This window comes from Lissotriton vulgaris, chromosome 6, assembly GCF_964263255.1.
Source record: "Lissotriton vulgaris chromosome 6, aLisVul1.2, whole genome shotgun sequence".
In the NCBI taxonomy this organism is placed as follows: domain Eukaryota; kingdom Metazoa; phylum Chordata; class Amphibia; order Caudata; family Salamandridae; genus Lissotriton; species Lissotriton vulgaris.
Genome location: NC_141694.1, coordinates 1,059,096,156 through 1,059,106,313, shown reverse-complemented (window position 1 = coordinate 1,059,106,313; position 10,158 = coordinate 1,059,096,156). Strand labels below are relative to the sequence as shown.

General features: G+C 45.8%; 1 long non-coding RNA gene across 1 annotated transcript; it reads left to right on the top strand.

Annotated features, from left to right (window-relative positions):
- The first annotated feature begins 5,678 nt into the window (after positions 1 to 5,678).
- Positions 5,679 to 7,110, top strand: LOC147708412 (uncharacterized). The gene is made up of 3 exons (XR_015296500.1): positions 5,679 to 5,757; positions 5,845 to 6,224; positions 6,994 to 7,110. It is a non-coding gene; the product is annotated as an uncharacterized LOC147708412 (long non-coding RNA).
- Positions 7,111 to 10,158: the final 3,048 nt, after the last annotated feature.

Below are 10,158 nucleotides of genomic sequence, written 5' to 3'. Positions count from 1 at the left end.
TACGATTGATCTACTTAATGAAGTGGTTCAACTTTTTTAAAAATAGTTTTTATTGATTTTTCATAAAGTAAACCTAACAAATATCAAGTAGTAACAAAATGTACCCTCACACTACAGCTTTCATCATCCCAGCGATGGGTAAACAGCAAACAAATGCAGAAGAGCATAGACTTTGCATAGTTACACATAATACATCAAAATAGTAGGAGGACATAATCAAACACTTCTATCAAACAGCAGGTATGTTACTTAAATAGTTTGTTAAGTACTGCCAGTAATCTTTCGGTCTGGAACGGGCAGGTAATTCTTCCTCATATGTACGCAATGTATCATGACAGTGGGTCATATCACAAATCCATTGTTTGGCACTTGGCGTATTCTTACTGTCCCAGCACATGGAAACTCTTCGTTTGGCTAACAACAGTGCCACCATACAAAACTTACGTTTCAGAGCTCGGACATCGTTGAGGAGTCCCAATAGACAAACACGAATGTTACATTCAATATCCATCCCCACCATTTCTGCTAGTGTTGATGTGACTTTCTCCCAGTACATATGAATTTTCGAACAATACCATGCCATGTGTATGAAATCTGCCTGGTCGAAACCACATCGTTTACATCTCACCTCTGATCTTAGGTCATGTCTATAAAGTTTCACAGGCGTGTAATACGCTTGGTGCAGATATTTAAAGTGTACGAGTCTTAAGTTGCCATTTGGTGTTAGCATTTGGATCAGCGTACATGTAGTTGTTCATTCTACCTCTGTAAGGGGATCTTCTAATACATCATTCCACCTATCCATGGCCTTGGAATTGTTGTAACTAATTTTATTTTGTGCTACGGTATATAATCGGGAGACTAAATGCGTTGTGTTTGAAGATGTCAGTATAAGCTGCAGAGTATCTAATTGTACTGGTTCATGCGGGTAACACGGATTCAACTTTTTGATCGCTCCCTGCAGTCTGTGGTAGGTAAAACGGAACAACAGTTTCTGATTCTGTATATAAAATAGATCCTGCGCTGTTTTGAATGTCCCATTATTGTATAGGTCTCCCATTATGTCGTTTCCCACCTGATGTAGTAGGCCCATACCCACCTCCTCTCTAGTAACAGAAATTTCAGGGTGGTGGTCCAGTGGGAGGGCCAGGGCATAGAGGGGTAGTTTATTTGCAAGCTGGCCCAGTCTTTGACATGCTTTATTGGTAGTGTCAATGGTATTTATATCTTTGTCGTGTAGCGGTGGGCATTGGTGTGTAATAATGGCGGTTAGAGGGACTGGCAGAGCATCTCCTTCTTCTATAGCCGCATGGGTGAGGTACGAGATTGTGTGATACCAGTATGTGGCATTTTGTGTTTGGGCACATAGATAATACAGGAGAAAGTTAGGTACACAATGTCCAGCTTTGGAGTGTGACAAGGTCAGAGTTCGCAATTCGACTCGTGCCTGTTTCCCTGCCCACACTAACTTAAGTACCCCAGATGATATTTGTTTGAAGACTTCTCTAGGCAGGGAGATCTGGATATTATTGAAGAGGTAAAGTAGCTTGGGTAGTAGCACCATTTTGACAATCGCTCTACGATCGGCAAGTGATAACAGGAGTTGTATCCATCGGTTAACTTTATCCTCTAGTGATGATATCACCCTACCATAGTTAGTTCTGATGGCAATTTCCTGGTCTCTGTGGTACCATACTCCAAGATATTTGACGGGATCAACCTGCCATTCCAACGGAAATTCAGTAGGATGCGGTGTGGTGGTGTCAGTTAATGGTATAATGGAAGATTTTTCCCAATTTATTTGGAGTCCAGAATGTCCCCCGAATTTAATGTAGTCGCAAATTAGGGGAGTTAGATGCTATTCAGGGTCACAAACCTATAGTAACACATCGTCCGCGTATAGCAAAATGTGTAGGGGCCTACCTGGTAACTGCAGTGCAGAGGGATGGTGAAGTTGTCTGACCTTACAAGCAAGTGGTTCCAGGGCAAGAGCAAATAATAAAGGGGACAACGCACATCCCTGTCTCGTCCCACGTTCTATACGAATTGCTTCCGAAACATACCCATTTACTCGGACTCTAGCCACTGGTTGTGTGTATAGTAGTTTGATCCATTGTATAAACATCGGAGGAAAGCCCATCTTGTTAAGTACTGTGATTAGATAAGACCACTCGATGGAGTCAAAATCCTTGGCGGCAACCAACATGACCGCCACTGCTTTGGTGTCAGGAGTTAGGTAATGAGATAGGGCGAACAACGTCCTAGTGTTAAGGGTTGTGGCTCGAGATGGTATAAACCCAGACTGGTCCGGGAGGACCAGATTAGTCACAAGGGGTTGCAGTCTTGTGGCAAGTATATTGGCTAAGATTTTAGAATTCACGTTTATTAGTGATAGGGGTCGATAGGAGTCACATAGCTCAGGATCTTTTGCAGGCTTTAATAGTGCTATCACCACTGCTTCTCGTAGTATTGGCGGGAGTATATTTTTCTCAAATGCCTCACCAAACATCTCGACCAGCCGAGGCGCTAACATGTCTGCGTAGGTTTTGTAAAATTCACATGTGAACCCGTCAGGGCCCGGGGCTTTGCCGTTTGGTAACAACTTAATTACCTCTGATACTTCCTCTACAGTTATCGGGAGTGATAAGTAGGCTCGGTGCTTGTCCAACAGCCACGCAATGGCCACATCTTCCAAGTAGTTTAATATTTCAGCTGGTGACGCAGTTGGTTGCAATTTATTTAATTTGCTATATGATTGTACAAATCCTTGCAAGATGCCCATTGGATCTGAGCAAATGGAACATCCATCATCCCGTATCTGCAATACCGCTTGTGTTTTGCGTCCTTCACAAATTCTTGACGCCAGTACCCTACCTGGCCTACCACCTTCTCTAAATGTTCTAGCTGCGGGACGCTTGTTTAGATACTTAATCTCATCCATGGCAAAAGACTGGTGCTCCGTGAGTGTCTTTCTTATTTCCCCCAGTATAGTTATATCATGGGTATCTTCGTACTGAGTCTCTAGCAATTTTAGTTGTGTCTCACATCGCGTCAACTGCGTTTGGATATCTCATAATATCCCTACTGTTGTGCTCATGCAGATTCATCTCAGTGTGACTTTGGAAGCCTCCCAAAGTAGGCATGGGTCATCTGTGGAGTGTTCATTGAAATGAAAATATTCTTTAATGGCCTTAGCTATAGTATCAGCATACAATGTATCTGTGAGGGCAGCTGCATTAAATCTCTAGCTGTATGGCGGTGGTGAATAATTTGGGATCTGAATGGACAGTGTGATGGGGTTATGATCTGAGAGAGTTTTAGGCATGTGTGTCCGTGGTCCATAACAATGCTGTGTCTGAGCCTAGACAATAATCAATATGGGACCAGCTGCCATGCGCTGCCGAGGTGTGTGTCGCAACGCTAACCCCTGGGTTGTGCACCCTCCAATTATCATGTATACCTAACTCTGCCATAATGTCCAGGATTTTTGCCCTTGCTTTCCTGTGTGGCTCAGTGGTCAAGCCAGATCTATCCATCTGATCATTTAGAGCAAGATTTGGATCCCCGCCCCAAATCAGAGTTCTATCTCGTTCCCCATGCAAATGCTGCCATATCTCACGGTAGAATTCAGGTGCATCAATGTTAGGACCATAAGTGTTGATGAGCGTCATTCGTTGACCTCGTAATACCCCTGTAAGTATAATATATCGCCCTTGCCTGTCCTTTATTGTGTTTTCAACTTTAAAATTTGTGCCTTTTTTAACCAATATTGAAACCCCTCTGGAATAGGAGGAATACGTGGAGTTATGAGTTGACTCAGCCCATCTGCGTCTTATGTGAGTATGCGTATTTGGGGCTACATGAGTTTCTTGCAACATCGCAATGTCAATATGCCATCTGTCCATGCATGCAAACAGTTGTCTTATTTTCTTAGGATTTGAAGTGGTTCAACTTTCACCTTCTGTGGTAGACGATTTCTTTGCCAGCTTAGAAGATTTAATGTTTTCTCCTGACACCGAGAACAACTTTTGAAATTAGCACAAAGCTTTCTATCAACTTTGAATTTGACCTTCATTTTTTCAAAACAAAAAACTTCTAACTTTGGAAATCTATTTTTCTACGATTTGATTTGACTTTTTTCCAAAACTGAACTTTTGCACAAAGTAATCTGCTTAAAGTAGAACTATTCTTAGAGAACAAGATTATTTGAATACTTCCTAGAAACAATATTGACCTTATCCACAAACCAAAACAGTTTATATATTCTGCTATAGGATGGTCTCGACTTTTTCTTCTGTAACTAAGAGGTATCCCATAAATATAATTTTCGTGATTCATTCAGTTAGCTTTTCCTATATCATATTATAGGCTTACAATGAAATCATTGCTTTTGAATGCGTACTGTATAAATGTTCATTTTAGGTGTACAGCCATTTTTAAATGCATTTTATGTATTTTTGGGTGGGATTGTGAACACATGCTTTAGATATGTTTTAGTACTTAAATTTAGTAATGTCGAACATAATAAAGTGGAGAGGGTGTTGTATAACATTTTAGGACCCTAGTGTAATTTTCCAGATTCATGACCTTATATAGGTATAAATCACCAAGGGCCAGATGTAGGTAGGCCTTTACCGGTCGGTAACGGCCGAAAATACCGAATTTGGCCCGTTACCGACCGGTATTGAGTGATCCGTATGTAGGTGACAGAAAACAGGCCGAATCGGTAAATATGCCGATTCGTTAAAGTTACCGATCGTTAAAGTTACCGATCGTGGAAGTTACCGATCGGTAAACGTACCGATCGGTAAACCAACCGATCGGTAAACGTACCGATCGGTAAACCAACCAATCGGTAAACGTACCGATCGGTAAACCTACCGATCGTTAAACGTACCGATCGGTAAAAAACAGTCAAAATTGAAATTGAGATGTAGGGAGGCACAGAAATACCGAATTTGCTCCAAAATCGGTATTTAACATTCGTTATTTACCATGGATTCAAAGCAGGTGGTAACCAGGTGCAGCCCATAAAAAAGGACCCAAAATGCAATTCTGTTTGCACAATGGCTGCATTTTATGTCATTGCAAGACGGCTACGGCTACAGGAGGAAGGAGAGAGGGAATGGCAGAGACAGGAGCAGGTTTACAGGCAGAGGGTGACCCTGTTCATGCTCACAGAGGAAGAGATACTGCAAAGGTACAGGTTGGCTCCAGACACCATCTTGGAGTTAATTAGGGACCTAAAACCACTGTTGGAGCACCCCACTCCAAGGGCACATGCAATCCCAACACATGTACAGGTGCTGTGCAGCATCCACCTGCTGGCGTCAGGGAGCTACCAGAGCGTGGTTGCTGCGGTGGGAGGGGTGAGCCAGAGCAGCCTCTCAAGGTTTTTCCAACATTTCCTTGACGCCATGTTGCATAGGATGGAGCATTACATTTCTTTTCCATCCACCCATGCTGAACTGTTTGCAACCATATCTGACTTCTACCAGATGTCAAGATTTCCCCATATCATCGGATGCATTGATGGGACGCACATCCCCATTTGTCCCCCTGCTGCCACGGAATACATTTACCGCAATAGAAAGTCAAGCCACACCATCAACGTGCAGGTGATTTGTAATGCCAAGAACGTCATCACAGACATTGTCGCTAAATACCCGGGAAGTACCCACGACTCATATATATTTCAAAACAGTGGCATCTATGCACGCCTGACTGCAGGGGAATTTGGTGAAGGCTACCTCCTAGGTAAGAGACAGTGTGCAACACCCATTACACTATTGCAATAAGCAGTACATGTATGCATGTGATTAATTTGTACCCTTTTCATTCTAGGAGACAGTGCATATGCCCTCCGCTCATTCATACTCACCCCCTACCTCAACCCCTCAACACCCAGCCAAAGGAGATACAACCGGGCACACAAGAGCACACGCAATGTTGTTGAGAGAACATTTGGTATATTGAAAAGTAGGTTCAGATGCTTGCACAAGAGCGGAGGTGCAAGGCAGTATACCCCCATTACCTGCTGTAAGATCATTGCTGTCTGTGCTATGTTGCACAATCTGGCTGTTAAGAAGGGGACTGAGGTGGAGTTATCTGACTATGAGGATCATGACGACGACATTGCTGTGCCTGAAAGACATCCTGCTGGAGTGGCAACACCAAGTGATGGCAGATACAGACGTGATGACATAGCACGCAACTATTTCTGAGTAAGTGAAGACACTGAGTTATAGTGAAAGCACAAGCTTCTGTTTAATTCGATTCGTAAAGTTTTATTGAAGAACAAAAGTGCAACAGTAAGCATTTGACATCAATGCTCACAGTGGGCAAACACACTCAGACAGGTGTAGAATTCACCAACCATAGTTGTACATTGTCACTTGGCTGGTTGCAATGGCACAAATGTGCAAATAACACTGTATGAACTATAAATGTAATGTCCATTGGCAGTAGGCCATCGTTACAGCTGTTCATTTACGCACACGCTTTGCATTGGCAGGGGTCTGTGGCTCATCCTGTTCACTGGGCGCTTGGCCTATAGCCTCACCCTGTCGCCTGCTGCTCCTCCTTGGCTCTAAGCCATGGGGGCTAGCTGTGCTGCTCCTACTGGTGCTAGCTTCAGTGTCCGGCACGTCTACAGCAGAACCTTGTGCACTTTGTGCATTGAGTAGGGCCTCCAGCGCACCGGTCATTCCAGCTATGCCCCTTGTCAACTGGCTGCTATTCTGAGTCAGGACTAACTGACTATTGACGCTACGCCTGCATAGCAGGGATGTGGCTGTAGCCAGCTGCTCCATGGATGTCTCTATTCTCACTGCGCGCTGCCTGTCCCTGCGCCTTGCACCAATATCAGAGTCAATTTTTGTGCACAGTTGCTGTATGCCTGTTGCCATGCTCTGGTTGACTATCACCAGCTCTTTTATGCCCTTGCTAATTTCTTCCATGTGGATGTTCATGTTTCGCATTTGTCTTTGACAGGCCATGATGCCCTTGCCCTGCATCCTCTGAATCCGGACCATGGCTCCCTCCAGGCCTTTGAAGACACTGGAACCCTCCCCATGTGCACCTTCATCCCTTCCTTGCACTGTGCGCCTTCTAGTGGAACCTAGTACAGGCTCTGTGCTGGGCTGCAGTGTGGCAGTGATGTGAGCTTGTAACAAGTGAAGTGAGTCTTCACCCTCCATTTCATCACCACCTGTCTCCATTTCCGGCAGTGGGGGGACAACATGCCTCCTGCCAGGGTGTGCAACAGGTGTTTCTACAACAAGGGATGCATGCATTTCTGGTGATGAGACCAATAGTGGTGACTGCGAAGGAATTGGGGAGCCCTGCATTTCTTCACAGATGTCAGTTTCTTGGGTGGGTGGCTGCCCACTCGGAACACCTGTGTCGTGGGATGCACTGGGCCCTGGCTCCTGACTGCCATCCCTCTGGGGTGCCGCGCCCTCTGCCTCCTCAGACTGCCTGCTGGATGTGAGACCTGTGGACATATGAGTACATATCAGCTAGGTGTAATTGTGTCACAGCCACTACAATTAAACATGTTACATTGCACTTTGTACATGCTGCCTGCCCTTCATTTTGTAAGCATTCATGTGAATAATGTGTTGGTCACAGTGCTGTGTGACATGGTCTTCCAATGACTAACTACATGTATCATGATGCATTGGTACAGTTTTGCACAGGCACCATGGGACTGGGGTAACTTAGCTGCAAAGGGTGAGGGATGTATGGGGGTGGGAGGGGGATAGCTGTGCATGCATCTTACCTTTTTTCTTTGCAGCTTGCGCAGAGCTGTCCACTTCTCCCAGTCCATGGACACTGTCAGCCTCCAGGGTTGTGGCTACCAGCTCCTCCAGCTCGTTGAGGGGGGGTGCAGTGTTCTTTCCTCGACCTGTTTGCTGTGACTGTCTGTGGCGCTCAGCCAATTTTTTCTTCGTGAGGCTCCTCAGGTCATAGAACCTCTTCTTTAAATCGTCAGTGCGTCTGTTGGTGACTCCCACTGCATTTACTTTGTCTTTGATTTCCAGCCAAAGTTTCCTTTTTGTTGATTCTGGCACAGTTAGGGACTGCTTTCCAAAAAGTCTGTGGTGTACCTTTACCACCTCCTCCACAAGGAGCTGTAGCTCCTGTCTACTGAATTTAAGCTTTCTTTTCCTTTCAGCCTGCTCAGTGTCCCTGCTGCTTTCCATGTTGGAGTTTTCAGTGAATACACAAGCTCTGTCTGCTGCTTCTGCTGCTCCCACTCTCTCTGCTCCAACTGCCTTTCCTGAACCTTCTAATTAGTTGCACCTGCCTGTGGGGCCACTCCCTGGAGAGTAGGGGGAGGGTGGTGGCACCTGATTGGCTGTTGTGTTGAGTTTCACTTTTGTTTGTTGTCCGTCGCGGGAATTACCGATCGGTATTTACCGATCGGTAAATACCGATCGGATAATGCCGATCGGTAAATACAGATCGGATAATACCGATCGGATAATACCGATCTTGTAATACCGATCTTTTAATACCGATTTTTAACGATTCGTTAAATAATCCAGATGTTGCTACCTACATCCCAATTACCGATTTTGGAATACCGAATCGGTAAAATTCGGTAATATTCGGTATTTTAAAATCGGTAAATGTGATTTACCTACATCTGGCCCCATATCCTTATATAGGCATAGAAATCATAACCATATTTAGACATAGCTCATGCAGCCCAAATACGGCATGGCTACTTCCACTAGTTCCGAAAATCCACAACGATTTCTTGGAAAACTCGGCTTCAGCAGTTAGGGACTTCCCTTGCCTGAATATTGATTTATCCAAGAACTCATGGAGTTTTCAAAGAACTGAGACTCTTTGATGACGTTATTGTGTCCACCTTTACGTCAAACTCGGCACCTTCAAGGTATAAATATGCCCACACTTGCCCAAGCAAACACACGGTGGTTTGGAGCAGTTCGACTATCTACTTGCCCGACTCATCTCGCCACAGCAAGGGCCGAAGGAAGCCAACCCTCCAGCAGACGCACTGAGAGAAACGCTGTCTTTTCTCTTGCCGAGAAATCCAGCTCCAGTGTTTCCAAGCTCCTCTTGCGGGGTGTTGGGAAATCGAGTCCCGAGACAGACAGATACCAGACTCAGTGGCGGATCCTCCATGGTGGCGTTTGGGCGCCGCCCCACTGCTTTCTCGCCGTGCGAGAAGGCAGAAACAAATAGTAGAGAACTGCCATTTGTTTCTGCCTTCTCGCACAGCGAGAAAGCAGAAGTTCTTGCTTGAGAGAGTGGGAGGGGTTACTCGAGGGCAGGGGGGAGTGGCTTTCCCCACTGTTGTTAATAATGTCTGTTTGGGCAGCCTGAGAGGCTGTCCAAACACACAGTATTAACTGTATTAAGAACAGTGGGCAAGCCGCTCCCCCCTGCCCTCGAGTAACCCCTCCCACTCTCCCTGCTCTCTGCATGCTGCACCATACAGAGAGAAATGACGTAGGTAGGGCTGCCGGCCGAACCAATCACAGCGCTGGCTGCTGTGGAGGGGGGGGGCTGCTTGCCGCCTTCTGATGACGAGCTCAGCTCAGAGGTCGGAATTCACAGCGACGGCGGGAGTCGGAAGTCTGGAGCCTGTTAGGAAAGAAAAGCGGGAAGCCATTAACTAAGGTAAGTTTTAATGTTTAATTATCCCACCTCACGTCCCCCCCATCCACTCTGCCGCAACAACTCCATTTCCACCCTCCCTTCCGTAATGCAGGCCGCGACTGGCCTCTGGTGACAAAAGGCAGAGGGTACGTGTCAAATTGCCCAGACTTTACTGTCTTTGTGTGCAGTGGCGGATCCTCCATGGGGGCGTTTGGGCGCCGCCTCACTGCTTTCTCGCCGTGCGAGAAGGCAGAAACAAATAGTAGAGAACTACCATTTGTTTCTGCCTTCTCGCACAGCAAGAAAGCAGAAGTTCCTGCTTGAGAGAGTGGGAGGGGTTACTCGAGGGCAGGGGGGAGTGGCTTTCCCCACTGTTGTTAATACTGTCTGTTTGGGCAGCCTGAGAGGCTGTCCAAACAAACAGTATTAACTGTATTAAGAACAGTGGGCAAGCCGCTCCCCCCTGCCCTCGAGTAACCCCTCCCACTCTCCCTGCTCTCTGTATGCTGCAGCATACAGAGA